Below are 17,552 nucleotides of genomic sequence, written 5' to 3' on the forward strand. Positions count from 1 at the left end.
GGTGTGGGTGAAATCCATTACTACCAAAGGATTCTTGTGGAAGTGATTTTATTATTTTATTTCCTTCCTAGGCTTCCCGGTTTTAAGTTTCAAGCTTTATGAAATCAGAGGACTGGTAAGAGTGTGCTTTGTGACTGGGGCAGGGAAACAGCAGAGTTGTGGTACATAGGTTTGCCTTTTCCCAGCCATGCTGTGTAGCTGAAGCTAATTTGTCCAGAGCCTTTGATCACTCAGATACATTAGAATCGCACGAGTCTTTTCCCTCTTCCTTCTTCAGTGGGTTGGCAAGCACTTTCTCACCACTCGTTCAGGAAGAAACAGGAAAATACCAGTAGGCCCTCCCCTCAAGGAGCTCAGGGTCTAGTGAGGAAGAAAGAGGAACATACCACAGGCCATTCTGGGAGTTCTTTCTTATTTTTGTTAAATGTTTACTTATTTTGAGAGAGAGAGCACATGCACACATAGGGGCAGAGAGGGAGAATCCCAAGCAGGATCCACACCATCAGGGTGGAGCTGGATGTGATCCCATGAACCATGAGACCAGGACCTGAGCCGGAATCAAGAGTCAGATGCTCAACCTGCTGAGCCACCCAGACGCTCCACATTTTGGGAGTTCTTACTGGGGACCTCACGAACATTGAGGAGGGGATTCTCACTGGAGACAATGAGGTAGACAGTACCACGGGAGGTGGGAGGGGGAAGAGGATTTCAACAGGTGGTGACAAGTGGAAAGGCCATTTTAGGTCAAGGGACTGGTATGAGTCAGGAGAGCCCGGGGCCCAGATGGAGGACAGCAGGTCTGGTGGAAGCAGGGAGAAGGCAGAAAACTTCAGAGGATAGTGGGAAGAGGTTCAGGAGAATCGGAACCTGGGCTTGAATCCACACTTGTTGGGGGGATATTGGGCCTCTGAACCTCACTTTTCTCATCTGTAAAAGGGGAATAAGAGTAATTCCAATGCACAGGGTTAAATGAGATCATGTATAAAGTGCCTAACAGTGTTTGCGTAACAATAGGTATTTGATAATGGTTTCTTTTACTAAAGTGTTCATGGGCAAGCTCCATAAGTGTTGGTAGACACCACTGAAGTGTATAAATAGTGCCTTTTGTTTTAGCGTGTGTATTGACTTGGAACCTCACCATCAGACTGGAGTTCCTGTAACAATATGATTTGTATTCAGGGGACCTCCTGATTCAAGGGCAGGGGCTTTTTGTTATTTGGGGGGGTGCTCAGATCATACACCGACATCAACAGCAGACAATGCCCTATAAATACTGTTAGGTGGTGGGAGGCCACAGATAGGTTAATCAGAACATGCAATCCCTGCCTCCCACAAGCTTATCACTATGTGCTCAAGGACCTGGGGTGGGGGGGGGGGAGGTTGACAGTCAGGCACGGTTATAAATACATCAGCATTGTCCATATATGCTGGGAACCAGGCACCGGCTCCCATCTGCCTTAGTGTGGGTTGCTAGGGGTCTGTAGGAGCCAAGGAAGGAGACTAGGACAGGAGGGTGAAGAACGACATTGCGATACTTTGTGAACCTATGTATACCACTTAGCAGCCATTATACTGCCCTTCATTTGTTCATGCAACAGTTATTTGTGGAATACCTTCTCTGTGCCAGAGAACTATTCTAGGTGCCCCAGGAATACACTGGAACAAAAGGGAAGACTCTTGTGTTCCTGGAGTTTATTTCCTAGTAGGAGACACATAATAATCAAGTAAATACATAAATAATTACAGGTTGGCTAAGGGCTGGGAAGGAAATGAACAGGGTAATGTGAGAGAAGGTGATGGGGGTGACGGAGGAAGGCCTGTCTGAGTCACTAGGAACTAAAGGAGAGAAGGAGTCAGTTGGGACTAGAGCTGAGGGGGGTGGGGGTGCCATCTGGCTCAGGACGAGGCAACCTGGCTTTGGTATGAGATTGTAGACGCCCGGCCACAACGCCTGGATTTGAATACTGGCCCCCCTGCCAACTAAATATATTCCATAGTCATGTTATTTAATCTTATGGACTTCAGTTTCTTCATCTGTAAACTGGGCATAATAATCCTACTTGAAAGAGTTGTTTGGGGATTCAATGAGTTGATATATGTAATGTACTTGAAATAGTGCCAGATATGTAGCAAACACTGGATGAAAGTTAAGAGGGTGGGGTGGCGGTGAGGGGAATGGGAAATGCAAAGCCCCAGAAGCCTGAAAAGCTTGGTGTGTTCTCGGACTAGATAGGCCGTGTGCGTAGATATTACCCCCTCAGTTCTTGGGAGACTCCAGAGAGGTTGCCTTCAATACAAACTATGTATTAACAGTCCTTGGGGCACCTGGGTGGTTCGGTTGGTTGGGCACCTGACTCTTGATCTTGGCTGAGGTCATGATCTCACAGTTTGTGAGTTCGAGCCCTGCTATCAGGCTCTGTGTTGACAATGCAGAGCCTACTTGGGCTTCTCTCTCTCCCTCTCTCTAAAACTTTTAAAAAATTAAACAAAACAAAACTATGTTTTAGGAGTTCTGAAAAGAGGAATACCTAGCCACAGCACTTTCCTGCAAAACCAGGACCAGAGTGGCAACGTGGCCACTGCTTTGGGAACATCCTGCTGTAGAGCCACTTCTTCAGGATCTCTCTGCCTCCCTCTTTTCATCTCTCTTTCCTTTTCTTACCCTCCCTCTCCTGTCCCTTCCTCCTTTCCTCTGTGTCCCTCCTCCCTCACCTCTTCTCCCTTTCCCCCATCTCCTCTTACTGCGAGCCCTGAAGAGTAGTGCCCCTGGAGTGCTCACTGATGTGCTAAGGAGAAGCATGAGTGGTGTCGCCAAAGCCAGCCTTGCCCCCCACCGTCCCCGCTGTGAGATGCCCCCTGGCCAGTGTCCTCCCCCCCACTCCCATGCTGGAAATTGCGTAGCAGGGGCACATAGTCACCTGTGACCTCACTCTCTCCCTTGATCCCTCTTGACTGAAATCCAGTCACTCACCAAGCCCTGTTGTTTTTACTTGCAAAATCTCTCTCAAACATGTCTCCGCCTTTCTATTCTCTCTCTGAATGTTGGACTTCTGTTTTGTCTAAAGTATGGCCCAGGGACCTCCTGGGGGTCCCTCGTATACGGATAATGAAGTCCACAGTCCTCAGCCTGGCGGACACGATGGGTTGTCTCCATCCTTTTTTTTTTTTTTAAGTTTATTTATTATTTTGAGAGAAGAGAGAAATAGAGTACAAGTCGGGGAGGGTAGAGAAAGGAAGAGAGAGAGCGTCCCAAGCAGCCTCCACACTGTCAACACACAGCCCGATGAGGGGCTTGAGCTAACGAACCAGGAGATCATGTCCTGAGCCGAAGTTGGACGCTTAACTGCCTGAGCCACCCAGGCGTCCCGCCATCTTTTTTTTTTTTTTTTTAAATTCTCTAATTTGAGAGAGAAAGAGTGTGTGTGAATGGGGGAGAGGGACAGAGGGAGAGAGAGAAAGACAGAATCTCAAGCAGGCTCCATGGTCAGCACTGGGGATGCCTCCCTCCTGCCCTGACATGGTGCTTGATCTCACCACCCCGGGATCATGACCTGAGCCGAAAACAAGACTCAGCTGCTAAACCGCTAAACCATTCAACTAACCGAGCCACCCAGGTGCCCCAGGCTGTCTCCATCTATTCTCTTAGTGCCCCTCCTCCCTCACCAGGTCCTCCACACTTAATCTCACCCCCAGGTCTCCAGGCCTTTGCCTCTCCACCTGGCCCCTCCCTAACAGGTACCTCAGCCCAGGTGGTCGTGCCCACGCCTGAGGGCCCAGCTCAGCTGTCTTCCGGATCCCCTCCTCCCAGAGCTCTTATCTGCCCCTGATCTCTCACTGCATTTAGTATCTCTCGTGGGGAAGCTGTTACCGTCAACCGTGGAGGATTTTATGTGCAGTCATTTGTGCAGGTGGCCATGGCCATGAGAAGTCCCTGAAAGGACAGGCACAATGTCCCTCTTACCTCCACTCCACAGCCCTTCTCACAGAGCTTAGCCCTTGTGCAAGCTTCATATGTGTTTGCTGTACTGGACTGACAAAAGCCTGTGATTTTCCTGAGATCTGAAATGGTTTGAGTCATGCCAGAAATGCGATGCTGATGCTCAGGGCTTGTGGTCCCCAGATGAACCCTCTTGAGGCATTCTGCTGCCTTAAAATGTGGATCCTTCATTTGATGAAGAGTTGATGTAACCTCAAACAGGAGTCTGAATTTTGAATGTAGCTTTCTAATATGGCCTATTTTTAATAAATATATGATGTAAAAAATGAACCTTCAAGCTAGATAAATTGAGCACTATTTATATTATGAAAGGATTCTCCACCATACCGAAAGATCTGGTACAGAAAGCTTTCAAATACCAAACATGCCTGTGTATTTAACACCATTCAGTATATAAAATTTTGATTTATGCATAGCTGTTGTAGCTATATTTCCACTGTAGTCTTAAGACATGCACCAAACTTAATATGCATTCACAGAAGCAGAATAATGCTGTCTTAAATTTGTTTTGGTAAGTACAGATTACATTATGCAGCTCTGCAAATATGAGGGTTTTAAAAGTAATGAACTATCTGCCTGAAGGACAATGGGAAGCCCTATTTGGTGCTTGGCCAGTCGACATGAGGGAGGTAGTCATTAATTTCACTGAAGTGACACAGTATTTTCAGGGACCCACCTGACGTTTGGAGACCCTTTTTTGCCAGTGGTTAGAAATGGTTTGGGCTTCCAGTCATTTCACAAGCTGGCTGATGAATGATGTGTGTGCTTAACACTGGTTCTTTTAGAAAAAGAGAAAAAAAAAAAACCACTAATTACAGGCTAGAAAAGAGATGGTGGCAAATCTAAAAATATGAGTCTATTCTTTTGACCTCTCTTGAGGAATGATCTGAAAAGCTCAGCCATTTCAGTAGAAGGGTAACATGGCAAATTTTCAAAATGCTGAACGGAAAGAGCTTCAGAGGAATTCACCCGGATGCAACAGTGCTTAGTTCTCTGAGATTTTGACTTAAGAGAAGACAGATGTGCAGGCAGATGAGAAATGCCGTGCTTCCTGTTCTATGCGTATCCAGAATGTGGGGTGTAGGCTAGCACTTGTTACAACCAGTGATAACAATACCACCCCCCCCCATAAAAAACCTCTCCAAGGCTAAGTTTTGAGCATCAACATAGGTATACTTCTGAGTTACTGCTTTGTTGTTTTCTTTGTTCCAAATGTAGAATTCGGAAGAATGCAAAAGGAAAAGCAATGATTAAAATAAACAGTCTCTGTTCTCTCTGGTTTTCCCTGGAGAAGGACATCAAGCCCAAAGTTCCCCTGGTACTGGAGCATATGCTGTTGGTTCCTGGTGAGGTTAAAGGGTGATGTCCGTATGGAGAAATATGCTCTCCCTCTTTCTTCCTTCCTGGGAGTTGGAGATATTAGCATAGAGGAGCAGGAGGAACGATTTTTTTTCTGAGCTCATTTCTGGTTAGTTGCAGTACTTAGTTTTTTGTTTGTTTGTTTGTTTTAAACAAAAGCTGTGTAAATAAGTTCCTCAGTGAGAGCACTCCCTGCCTGTATGCTGAAAATCCAGACTCATGCAAAATATTTTACAGGATACTTTAACTAATAGTCATAGACTTCAAACAGGGTTGCCAACTCCGGAGATGATCGAGTAGAGCTTTTTCTGGTGCAGGAATTCCCCTAGTGCACCCAGCCTCTCTCTGCTTGGACCTGCCAATCCTCGAGGCATTTCTATTCCATTGTCAGTTGGCTCTGATTATTAGAAAGTTCTTCATTATGCTGCACTAACTCTCCCTGCAGGCTGTGGCTGCCCCATTGGCCTTGATTCTGCCCTTTGAAGCCCCACGCAGAAATCTGTTTCTTCTTCCCCATGATGGCCATTTCTGCCATTTGGACAATCAAAGACAGGGATCAGGTCCGTGAATCTTCACTACTTCAGTTAGAATGTCCCAGTTTATCCAATCCCCTGAAAAAGACACAATTGAATTGGACACAATAGCCATGCAGGTGAGGTCTGACCAGCCCAGAGGGGAGCAAGAGCAGGGTAGCCTCACTCCAGAGTCTGTCTTTGCATTTAGCACAACCTGAGGCCCAGTTAGGTTCCTGTGGAACCGCACTCATGCTGGTGTCAGAGAGGCCTGGTGAGCTGTAGAGGAGAGTGTCTGGGACCAGTGGCTGATGCGGAGCGGCTCCGGTTGAGGCAGTGCCCTCTCTGGGACTCAGAGCCCTCGTCAGTCTGATAACGTCTACGGCACTGTATCAGTGTCCTGTGGCTGCTGTAACAAATCACTGCAACCTTGGCTTAAAACAGCAGAAATGTATTCTCTCACGGTCCTGGAACCCAGATGTCTGAAATCAAGGTGTCAACAGGGCTGTGCTCCCTTGGAAGGCTCTAAGGAAGAATTTTTTCTTTGCATCTTCCAGCTTCTGGTGGCTGCTGGTGTTCCTTGACTTGTGGCTTCATCACTACTGGCTCTTCCTCCTGTCTGGGTTGAATCTCCCTCTGCCTCACTCTGATTAGGACACTTGTCTTTGCATTTAGGGCCCACCTGGATAATCCAGGATCAGCTCCTTGCCTGAAGACCCTTCACTTAATTGCATCTGCAAAGATCCTTTTTCAAATTAAGGTAACATTTACAGATTCTTGGGATTGGGGTATGGACATATTTCTTAGGGGGGGCACTATTCAGCCTTTGGCCTCTTACTTTCTCTCCTTATGTGACTGCTCTCGATTGTGTTTGAGCCCAGCTCTCCAGGGTCCCCAGCCTCAGGTCTCCATTGGGCACATGTCATGTGACTTTCTTTCTTTAGCATCCAGGCTGCTGCTCTGAGGGGTCTGGTTCTGCAGATGTGGGTGGGTTTTTCTGGTCCTTCAGTATTCACCAGCATGTCCTGGCTAGTCAGTGGAGTTTTTATCAATGGGAAGAAGTTGTGGCTATTAAAATATTCATTACTAGTTCTTAGGCATAGGGGAGATCCCCTAGTGGACGTGCTCTGGATAGAGAAGGGACACAGAAAGGAAGACTTAATGTCCTTGCATTTCCCCTCTAATTCAGTCCGAGATTGGCTCATTGAACTTGAGGGAAATTATTTATATTCTCAGCGCCCAGGTACATATCTCTTTCTGAAAAGTAGGGAAGTGCTTCTTCGCAGCTTTCAGAGTGTATTGTAGTGTGATCTTTTTGCCTTTTGGGTAGCCTGTTTCAGAAGTTCCACGGCCCTTTAGGTGGAGTTTTTAGTTGCTACTCGCTGATGCGTTCTCCAAATGCAACACAAATAAAATATGCTTTTCTCCAAAGAGCGTATGCATCACTTTGTTTGCAGTTGACATGCCAGAGTGCCAAAAAGGCCTCGGGCAAGCAAGAGTGTTGGGTCTGGTGAAGCCCCGTGGTGGAGCTGAGGGGATGCAGCAGGAGGGCGGTGGCCGAGTGGGTCTAGCACTGAACCACTCCATACTCTACTCGTGACTGTCACTGCTGCTCTGGGATTACTGACTCACACCTACCCAGAGTGTCCTCTTTGACTGCTGCTCCTCTCGGGTCAGTATGTTTTGCTAAGAAAGGTCTCTGCAGGGGGTGGGGAGGAGGGAGGAGACAGATGACTCAGACAGTCCTGCCCCACCTGCAGCTGACAGCAAGTCAGTATAGGGCGGGGTGCTGCATGTCACAGAGACCCATGGGAGCCCTGCAGAGGGCTGGCCATGCCTTGGGTGAGATCCAGGAAGGCTTCCAGGAGGGACTGGCCTAGAGCAGTAGACTGAAAGTATCCTTAGTTGTATCCCCACTGGGACCCCAGATTGCCCCCTTCCTGGTCACCTGACTAGATTTGACAGAGAAGAACCTCAGGTTTGAAAAGGATCAGAAGGATCAGCTAGTAAGATACTCCAACTGCACTGCTTGGAGCCCTAAGGGCAGGTGTAGGGGAACAGTTCAGAGAACTCTGCCTCTTATTTTGCTTGCTGGGTTTAAAGAACAGTGATTTCCCAACTTGACAAGGCTTGTTTGATGTAGCCACCTAGCAATAGCCCCATATCAGAATGCCCTGCCTTGTCTAGGAAGTCTTTTCCAGGCTGGAGGAGCACCTCCCCAGATGGTGTGACTATGGGGTATTTCCACATAACCTGCCCCACTTGACTGTGAGCTTCCCCCAGTCAGGGGCTGAGCCTGGTTCAGTCCAGAGCCCAGGAGAAGGCCTGGTCCTGGGAGGGCCAGGCTTGGCATATGGTGCTGACTGATGAAATGAAAGACGTGATTATGATGATTGCCTGCCTTGCATCTGGCTCCAGCTGCCCTCAATGCCCTTCACAGTCACCAGTGGTATCCTGGCTATGGCAAGGCCTGTGTGTTTCTGTCTTATACCTGCTTCTGCAGTGGGTCTGGCCTGTCAGCCAAGCACTAGCGATGGGTGGTGCCTGCCCTCTTCACTTTCAGGAGGCAACGAGGCTCTAGACCTAACATTCAGGCTCTGAAGGTGCTTGCTGTCTGTTATCCTGGAACATGGCCAAGGCCACCAGTAAACTTGCTCAGTGGGTCTTCCTGGCTCTTCCTTGGTAACCCATAGCCTCAGGGCTAGGGTCAGAGAGGCAGTGGGGCGTGGGCAAAGTGCCTGGGCTTTTGACTCCGTCATACCTGGGTTTGCTAGCTACATGACCTGAGGCACATTATTTACTTGCTTCTTTAATGGACCATCTGCGAGTGTTAAACTTACAGAGGGCCCGAGGAAGACACAGCCCCTGTTTTCTACCTATACATGGTAAATAGTCAATAATTGTTAATTTCTTTTTTATATTATCTGAAGGGCTATCAAGGGGAATTGAGATAACTTCTAGGGTTAGAGGCTGTCTAAAACCAAACTTTGTTTCCCCCCATCCTTTCCAAATTCCATCAAGCCTTTCAGCCTCCTAATTCCTCCAGCATTGCTAACATATTTGATTTCTTCCTTTCTTTCACCTAATAATTATCATCAACTCTGTATATTTGAAGAGGTTGCTTCCCCAATCTGGGCCTCAGTTTTTTATCTGTGGACTGGGTTATTTCTAAGGTCCTTAATAGCCTTGGCACTACATTTAATTCCACAACACAGATTGAGCATCCACTCTGTGGAGGGTGAATGTTCTAGACCCCAGGGCACATAGGGATTGAGGCCACAGCCTAGTGTGGGGACAAACAAGCAGAGTGTGTGGGGAAAGCCCTGGTAGGGGATGAATCCAGAGCTAAGGTAATCAGAACCAGAACAGGGAGAGACCAGAGGAATGTATGGGCTCTGCACCCTCAGGGAAGAATTATCTAGAAATGTTTGCTGTGGGCATGAGAGCATTAATGATGGAGACAGGTTCCTCCCAAGTGGCATTAGGATTTTCGCTTTGAGTTGGAATTATCGATATGGAAAATCCCAGCAGAGATGGCATGTATTAGGGACCTTATTTCCTCTTTTCCTCCTGCTTTCCTGCTAAAAAAAAAAATCCAAATCTCCAGAATATATTGACCTTTATGTACAGAAGCTCTTGGGATACGCAGCATAGTTTAACAAGTATCAGTTGTGTGTCTAACTGAGAAATGTCTAGGAGGTAGATGCAGAATTACATGCCTAAAGAGAATTAATCTATTTTTTGTCATGATTGTGTTCAGAAACTAATTTTCAAAGACAGTTCCAATTTTCCCAGCTGTCTGGATGATAGTTAGAAGCATACAACCTGTGCACTCCCATCCCTTCTCTTGTATTTATTCTGCCCAATTTAATTTGGTTAGATTCTATAAGCGTTTATTGATTGCCTATTAAAAGTTAAGCCCAGTGTTGAGAGGCTATGGGTATGACAGACTATATCACTATCCAGAAGTTTCTTTCCTAGCTGGACAGATAAGACCCAGGAATCAGCAAACAGAGCCATCTATTCACTGGGGAATTGCTGAGTACATTGGTGTGAGTGCCAGGATTTCTGCTCCCAGCAGAGAGATCTGGAGAGAAGGATGGTGAGGTTGCTTCTCAAGGCTTTTGTAGGAGTCTGCATTGGAGATGGGCCAGAGACTGGAAGCGGAGGCAAGGTGCAAGGAAAAGAACAGGTTGGCAGGTGAATTTAGCAAGAGCCAACTTTTCATTCTCAACGCCAGCCCCTCATTCTCATGTCCTGAGAATGAAAATAACATCCAGGTGGCCAATAGACCTATGAAAAGATGCTCAATAGCACTCATCATCAGGGAAACAAAAAGCAAAACTACAATGAGATGCCATCTCACACCCGTCATAATGGCTAGGATCAGAAATACGAGAAACAACAAGTGTTGGTTAGGATGTGGAGAAAAAGGAACCCTCTGGCACTGTTGGTGGGAATGCAAACTTGTGCAGCCACTGTGGGAAAACAATATGGAGGTTCCTCAAAAAATTGAAAATAGAACTATTCTATGATCCAGCAATTGCATTAGTATTTACCCCAAAAATACAAAAACACTAATTCAAAGGGATACATGCATCCCTATGTTTATAGCAGCATTATGTACAATAGGCAAATTATGAAAGCAGCCCAAATGTCCATCGATATATGAATGGATAAATATGAGGGTGTGTGTGTGTGTGTGTGTGTGTGTACACACACACACAAGGGAATATTATTTAGCCATGAAAAAAGAATGAAATCTTGCTATTTGCAACAACATGGAAAGAGCTAGAGAGTATAATGCTAAGCAAAATAAGTCAATCAGAGAAAGACAAATACAATGTAATTTCATTCACTTGTGGAATTTAAGAAACAAAACAAATGTGCAAAGGAAAAAGAAGAGAGGCAAAACAAGAAACAGACTCTTCTAGAGAGCAAACTGGTGGTTACCAGAGGAGAGTTGGATGGGGGGATGGGTTACATAGGTGACAGGGATTAAGGAGTGCACTTGTGATAGGCACTGGGTATGTATGGAAGTGTTGAACCATTATATTGTGCACCTGAAATTAATCTGTAATACTAGTATATTAACTATACTGGAGTTCAAAAAGAAAAGAATACAAATATTCCTTTCATATGTGAAGCTTCAAAATGCCTCAGGAACTTTGCTCATGCTGTTCCCTTTGCCTAGCCTGCTCTTTCCCTTCATCTACCAGGAAAACTCTGAGTTCTCTTAAGTGTACTTCTGTTCAGACCTCATTGACCCTCCCTCCCCTGGCTTCTTTTAGTATGGTTCCTGGAGCATTCCTGACCCACAATCTCTTGATGGTGATTATCAGGTGAATAAATTGATGACTGAATAACTGATTTTTGGGTTCTGTGTCTGACTTACTTGATGGAACTGTGAAATGTTTGCTGAGAAAGGAGTGGAGGGCACCAAGGTGAAGACGTGGGTGGTGGGTGATAAGCAGGAAGACCACTGAGGTGGGGTGGGGGAAATACCCTTTGGAGAGGGAATAGAATGTTGGTTTTCTGATGAGTGGAAGCATACAGTTGAAAAAAAAAAGTCGGGGGGGGGTGCACCTGGGTGGCTCAGTTAGTTAAGCATCTGATTTTGGCTCAGATCTTGCAGTTTGTGGGTTTGGGCCCCACATTGGGCTCTGTGCTGAGAGCTCAGAGCCTGGAGCCTCTTCAGATTCTGTGTCTCCCTCTCTTTCTGCCCCTCTCCTGCTTGTGCTCTCTCTCTCTCTCAAAAATAAACAAACATTAAAAAAAATACTCTGGGGAAAAAACACTGTAGGCATGAAGCATTTGGGGAAAAATCTGCCTCCAGAGTAATCAAAGGACTGCAAATAAGGCAACACCTCCTTTGTAAACTTACTAAGGTAGGTGTCAGTGAGCATTTAGGGGAGGTGGCTCTTCCACTGATGGAGGAGTAAGCCTGCAATAGCCCTTCTGGAGTGCAATTTGGCCAGATCTAAAGCTGTACAAACTTGTGCAGTTTTTCACACAGCAGCACCTCTCCCAGGAATTTATCCTAAGAGAATAACTAACGATGTATTATGCAAAGATGTTTATCTCAACATTGCTTGTAACACAGACATTGCTAAAATAGAGCAAATGTCCAGCAGTAGGGGGTTAGCTTTAAAAATGGCACTCCGATCAATAGGACATAGAAAATAATGCTGTACAATAATAAAGACATAGGTAAATGTTTAAGGGGTATTGTTCTAGGAAAAAAAATCAGGCTAAAACCCAGCATATACAGAACATTCACAGTTATGTTGAAAATGTGTATTTTCACACAAAGAGGCTAGAAGGGTAATTAGCAATTTGTAGACTGTAGCAGATAATTTTTGCTTTCTTCTTTCCAAGGAAGAATAATTTCAAAAACCAGGCACATGTATTACTTTTATAATGGGGGAAGGGGTGTGAGTGTTAAGAAGTCTTAAGTGTGAGTCTTAAGAAGAAGAGAGAAGCTACTGGAGAGCATTGTTTGAGCTTCAGTGCATTGAAAGCAAGATGGGCACATCGTTTATCTTGCAAATTCCAGACAGGTAGTGTTTTCATAAGGAAGAGTGGTCTTCGGTCTATTTGTATGAGTGTATTTATAGAAGTGAAAGCTTTGGGGGAAGGAAATAGATTGATTTTTTTTCCCCTTGAACTTTTGAAATTATTCTTTCCACTCCATTTGTAATTGAGCCCAGGGAGCTATTCTTATATCTTCCTTTCTTGGGCACTGCATTAGACTTAAAAATGTTAACTGGCTTAGGATGTGGGTTTTTCAAAAATGATTCCCCTTGAAGTCTTCACTGGACTCTCTTGAGTGCCTAAAAATTGGGATCCCAAGGAATACCACCTTCTGAACTCTATCTTGCTCTTCTGTGTAGTCCATTTGGCCCCTGCATCCTCTGACAACCCTCAGTAACAGGTCGGAGACCAGCCCTGCATTCTTGTGATGGGCCCCATCAGCCCCATGTAAGGGACTCAGGATAATACACCTGCATTGGGCACTGTCGGTTGGAAGGTTTATTTAGAGGCCAATCTGGCATCACCTTATCCCGTGGACGTAACATTAGTCTGCAGAAAAAGAGATCAGAGCTGGGTAGAATCTCTTTAAATATTAATAATAGTGATGTCTTTTGCCACACATCTCCAAAGAGCTCTGAGCACTTCAGACATTACCTCATCATTAATTTTCACAGTGTTCTTGGGTGAGAAGCTGATGGCAAGTCTTATGGTCTCCATTTGGGGCAGAATGTAGCAAATATTTTATAGTTAAACTAAACTGAGGAGTTGTTTTGACCAGATATTACCTGATCAAAAGAATCGAGGCAATTTTTGTGGCATATTCTTTTACAGTTGTCGTATATTTATCCTAAATGAAATTGCCTTCCTGCATTTGCTCCTTAACGGTAATGAGTGCCTACTGTGAGCAAGGCGCCATGCTGAGCACTGTGGCCAGGAGGGAAGTTTAATCTCCTTAGTCCCACACTTAAAGCCTTTGGTGATAGGGTTTCCACCTGCCATTCCTACCCTGAGTCCTCAACCCTATTTGACATGCCCTTGGTCCCTCACACCCCTCAGCCAGGTCTTCAGAGCAGGCCAGAGTCATCTCCCTGCACTTTCTATACCCTTCTCCTCACCCCTGCAGGTGTCACTGTCCCACCCTACATAGCCTGGTCACCTGCTCCTGTATCCCCCAAAGGTAGCCACAGCTGGAGCTCCCATCATCAACCACTACCAGCCCCCCCTGCTGTGCCTGTACTAATCTCCACTTGTATTTATGTGATTTACGTACACTTGATGACATCTCTTGACTGGAGGATGGTCCAGTTCATCCTATGTGTCTCTCAGTGACTTGCCCTTGTTAGATATGTTAAGTACCATCGAAGGAAGGAGTGAAACAGGCATGGTTTCAGGCCAGGGCCACCAGTTCGTGCAGAGCCCTGTGGGGTGCAGAGGGCATGGACAGAACCCGGCTCGGCCCCTCCTGGGGCCAATCACCAAGGGCCCTTGCTGTCTACAAGCCCGTCCTCTGCACCCGCACTCACACTCCGGCCCCTCTCATGCTTGTGGTTGAAAAGCATCCTCTTACACGGTGTTCTGGGGACACACGGGAAAAGAGGGACACTTGGAGTGGCTTTCAGCAGGGGCGCTCTGCTTCTTTCTTTCTTGGCTCTGCGGTGCAAGTCCTCCCCGTCGCCGGGAGGGCTTTATCCAGAGCATTCTGGACCCCTGAGCCGGCTCGAGGGCTGGGATCACCTCATGCTCCACCTGCGGCAGGTTGTGTGAGGCCGGGTGGGTTATTTAATCTTCCTGTGGCATCATTTCCCCATCTGTTGAGGGGGGATAATGTGTTTGAGGGTGACCTACCTCCCCGGGAGGCTTAGCGACTTAATGCCGTGCGGTTCACTTTAACCCGGGTCAGCTGGGCACAAGGGGGCGGGCGAGCAGGCGCCCAGTCAGCCCCGCAGCCACAGAATGGGTGCCCCGTGAGACCTGGGGCCTCGTGTTCTCGGTCGCCCCGGGCCCACTGGCAGGCGGGCTGCCATCGAGGGCCTGTGGGGTCTCCTCTCTCGGCTGGTTCAAGTGGCTGAGGTGGGGAGGATGAGATGGCATCTGGATGACTTCTGGGCCTGTGGTGCTGAAAGGGGAGAGGCCAGACTCCCGCGGAGGGCATGGTTGCAACTGCCCCGGAGCGGCAGGAGAGTGGGTGCCGGGCCCCGGGGGGACCCTGCGACTGGGCCCACATGGCCCGGCGATCAGCTTTCCTTGGGCTCATTGATGAGCTAGGGGAAGGTCATTTGATCCTCACATTCTTGTGGCCACGATCTTGGGAAGGTGGCCTTTTCTCTTTAAAAAGAGCTGTGTGCTGGGCGGCCCAGGAGCAGTGTGCCCCTGGGATGGAGGGGAGGTGCCAACGTGGGGAAGAGGGGCTGATTTCTCTCCTTGGATGAATCCTGTCAGCTCTGCTCCACTGGTGAGTTATTCTCTCATTCTGTAACATGTCCTGCTTTCTCTAGAAGGTTTGCAGAAAGGGAGCTGTTTTTTTTTTTAATTGTAGCGTTTCTTTAAGTTAAGTTTTTAATTCCGGTTAGTTTACAGCATTATATTAGTTTCAGGTGTCCAATATAGTGATTCAACACTTCCATACATCACCCGGTGCTCATCACCACAAGTGTACTCCTTAATCCCCATCACCTATTTAACCCATACCCCCCCACCCTCTGGTAACTATCATTTTCTTCTCTATAATGTAAGAGTCTGTTTCTTGATTTCTTTTTTTCCTTTTGCTCATTTGTTTTGTTTCTGAAATTACACATACGAGTGAAATCATATGGCATGTGTCTTTCTCTGACTTATTTCACTACATTATACTCTCTAGCTTCATCTGTATCATTGCAAATGGCAAGATTTCATTCTTTTTTATGGCTGAGTAATTTCCTAACTGTAGTATATTTGCTGTGTATTTTAAAATCTACTTCCATGGTATATTCTTGAGCACTTATTATTTGTGAAATATAAGTGAAGTTTCTTTCAGTCTTCATAATTGCAGTTATTATGGGCTCTTCTCCAATTTAACTGTTAATTATTTCTTGTGTTTTCAGTTTTCAATTTGCAGTATTTTTAAGCATTTTATATAGAGATAGGATAATATTTAGTTTTGGAACTAAGTTGCCAACAGGTTTTTAAAATTGTGAGATCATGGGATGTAAGACCTGACCCTGGAGATTTTTCAGGTTGAGTATCTCTGTGGTTCTAATTGTGCAGTGATGTCCAGAAAGAGTAGTGAGGAGTCTTTGGTTACCCAGCTAACTGGTGACACAATCAGGACTCGAACCTAGGTCTCTTAACTCCTTTCTCTGTAACTTTCTGGTCTACCCTGTAGAATTTATTTTAGGTTCTGAATTACAAGTGAGAAGGAAAAACCATGATATGATGTTGTTTCTCCGTGTGCCTTAATCTGATTAAAGATGAATTTTCTAGCCTTAAAAACACTTGTATCATATACAAGGGGCTTATCCTTGCACCTTGAACCCCTTGATTCATTTGTTCATCTACATGGAGGATCCTTAAAGCACGGTCCCTATCCGCGTATCCTGGAGCCTGTCAGAAATGCAAAATCTGAGCCCCACCCCAACCTACAGGCACAGAAACTCTGGGCGTGGGGCCCACCTGGGTTTTCACAAGCTCTGCGGTCCTCAGTAAAGTGGGAACCACTGCCCGGCAGGACTTCAATCTCCCCCTCCCTGTGTTTGACAGCCAGTAGAGGACACACTTGATGCTTCTGTGGATTTTGAGCTGTCTTCACTGAAGGAGCTTCTCTGTTGCTGCTGCCTGTTTTTGATGATAATACCCCTCCTCTACTCTGCTTCCTTCCCTCTGCACAACACACACACACACACACACACACACACACACATCCAGCAGAAGTGAAAGGTCAATGGATAAATAATGAGACTAAATAGGGGATTTTGATAGAGACAGGTTTGTAGACAAAATGTTCCAACCACTGGGATAGAGTTCTCACGTTTCCAGACTTGCTACCTCTCTAAGTGCAGTGATAAATTCAGTTGCTGCCAGCCATATTGTACTGTTTTCTGCCGCTTGTTACTTGATTCATTCAAAATTTTAGTACCTTCTATTTGCATGACATATGTTAAATGTGAGGGGAAAATGTATTGGGGTTTATAGTTTATCAGGAAGTAGAGAATATGTGCAGAAATAACAATACAAGCCAGCCAGTGATAAATACATGAGAATCATCTCTAGTAAAAGGTTATGGAAGCCTGAAGATGGTGGGCAGCATGTATTAGGGAGGAGGACATCACAGAAGACTTCATGGAGGAGGTAGCATTTGAGTGAGTCTTACAAGGAGGCAGGGTTTTGACGTGGGGGGTAGAGGGGAGTAAAGAACATTCTAGGCAGAAGTGGGGAGAAGATAAAGGCATGGCAGGGACTCTCAGTGCATTTTGTTTGGGCCAGGGGTTATTTGAAGGTGACTAGAAGGAAATGAGGCTACACAAGTAGGTCAGGGCCAAAAGGAGAAAGATCTTCAAACACCCGCTAGGAGTTTGTTCTTTATCCTGAAGGCAATGGGGAGCCACTGAAGGGTTTTGAATGAGGGCAAGCCTTGAGCAGAGCCTGAAGGCAATGGGGAGCCACTGAAGGGTTTTGAATGAGGGCAAGGCTTGAGCAGAGCTGTGCTTTTAGTAAAATTAATCTGCCATCAGAGTAGGAAGCAGATTGAAGGGGAGGTGGAGAGGCTTTGTTTTTATTTTGTAACTATTTTGCCGTGGTATGTTGATACATTGACCAATCATCTTAATGTTTAATTAGGAAGGAATTGCTTTTCTTATGGTGGTCATTGGGTTTTGAAATAAGCTTCCAGGGCATAGATTATTGTCCAGGGGAACACAGTTCTAATTTTATAACGAGGAATCTGCAAGAAAATGGAAATTGCTTAACAGAAGGGCTTTATAGGAAACTTCCAGAACTCCTCCCTTCTTTGTTTTTCTTTCCTAACATTGTCTTTTAAACAAAATGGATCTGTATTCATTTTACTCAGGAATGACCTGGTAATGTCAGGTCACATAAAATCTGAATATCAAGAACCTGAAATGTGGATCTTCCATGCTGCTTTTTTCTCCTCCAAGCTGTTTTCCCTCTCAGTCACC

General features: G+C 46.0%; 1 protein-coding gene across 6 annotated transcripts in view; it reads left to right on the plus strand.

Annotated features, from left to right (window-relative positions):
* FRMPD1 (FERM and PDZ domain containing 1) overlaps positions 1-17,552 on the plus strand; it is a 143,274-nt gene that overhangs the window by 55,856 nt on the left and 69,866 nt on the right. Inside the window, exon 1 of one of the 6 annotated variants that reach the window (XM_019454453.2) lies at positions 6,433-6,628. The exons of 3 other annotated variants lie outside the window; for them this stretch is intronic. The gene's annotated coding sequence lies outside the window, so the exon portion shown is untranslated. Of the gene's footprint in view, positions 1-6,432; positions 6,629-14,280; positions 14,855-17,552 lie in introns of those variants that run through there. 2 more of the 6 variants (XM_019454448.2, XM_019454456.2) reach the window with 2 other exon arrangements.

The sequence above is a fragment of the Panthera pardus genome, unplaced genomic scaffold (assembly GCF_024362965.1).
Source record: "Panthera pardus isolate Hobbes unplaced genomic scaffold, ASM2436296v1 HiC_scaffold_20, whole genome shotgun sequence".
Lineage (NCBI taxonomy): Eukaryota > Metazoa > Chordata > Mammalia > Carnivora > Felidae > Panthera > Panthera pardus.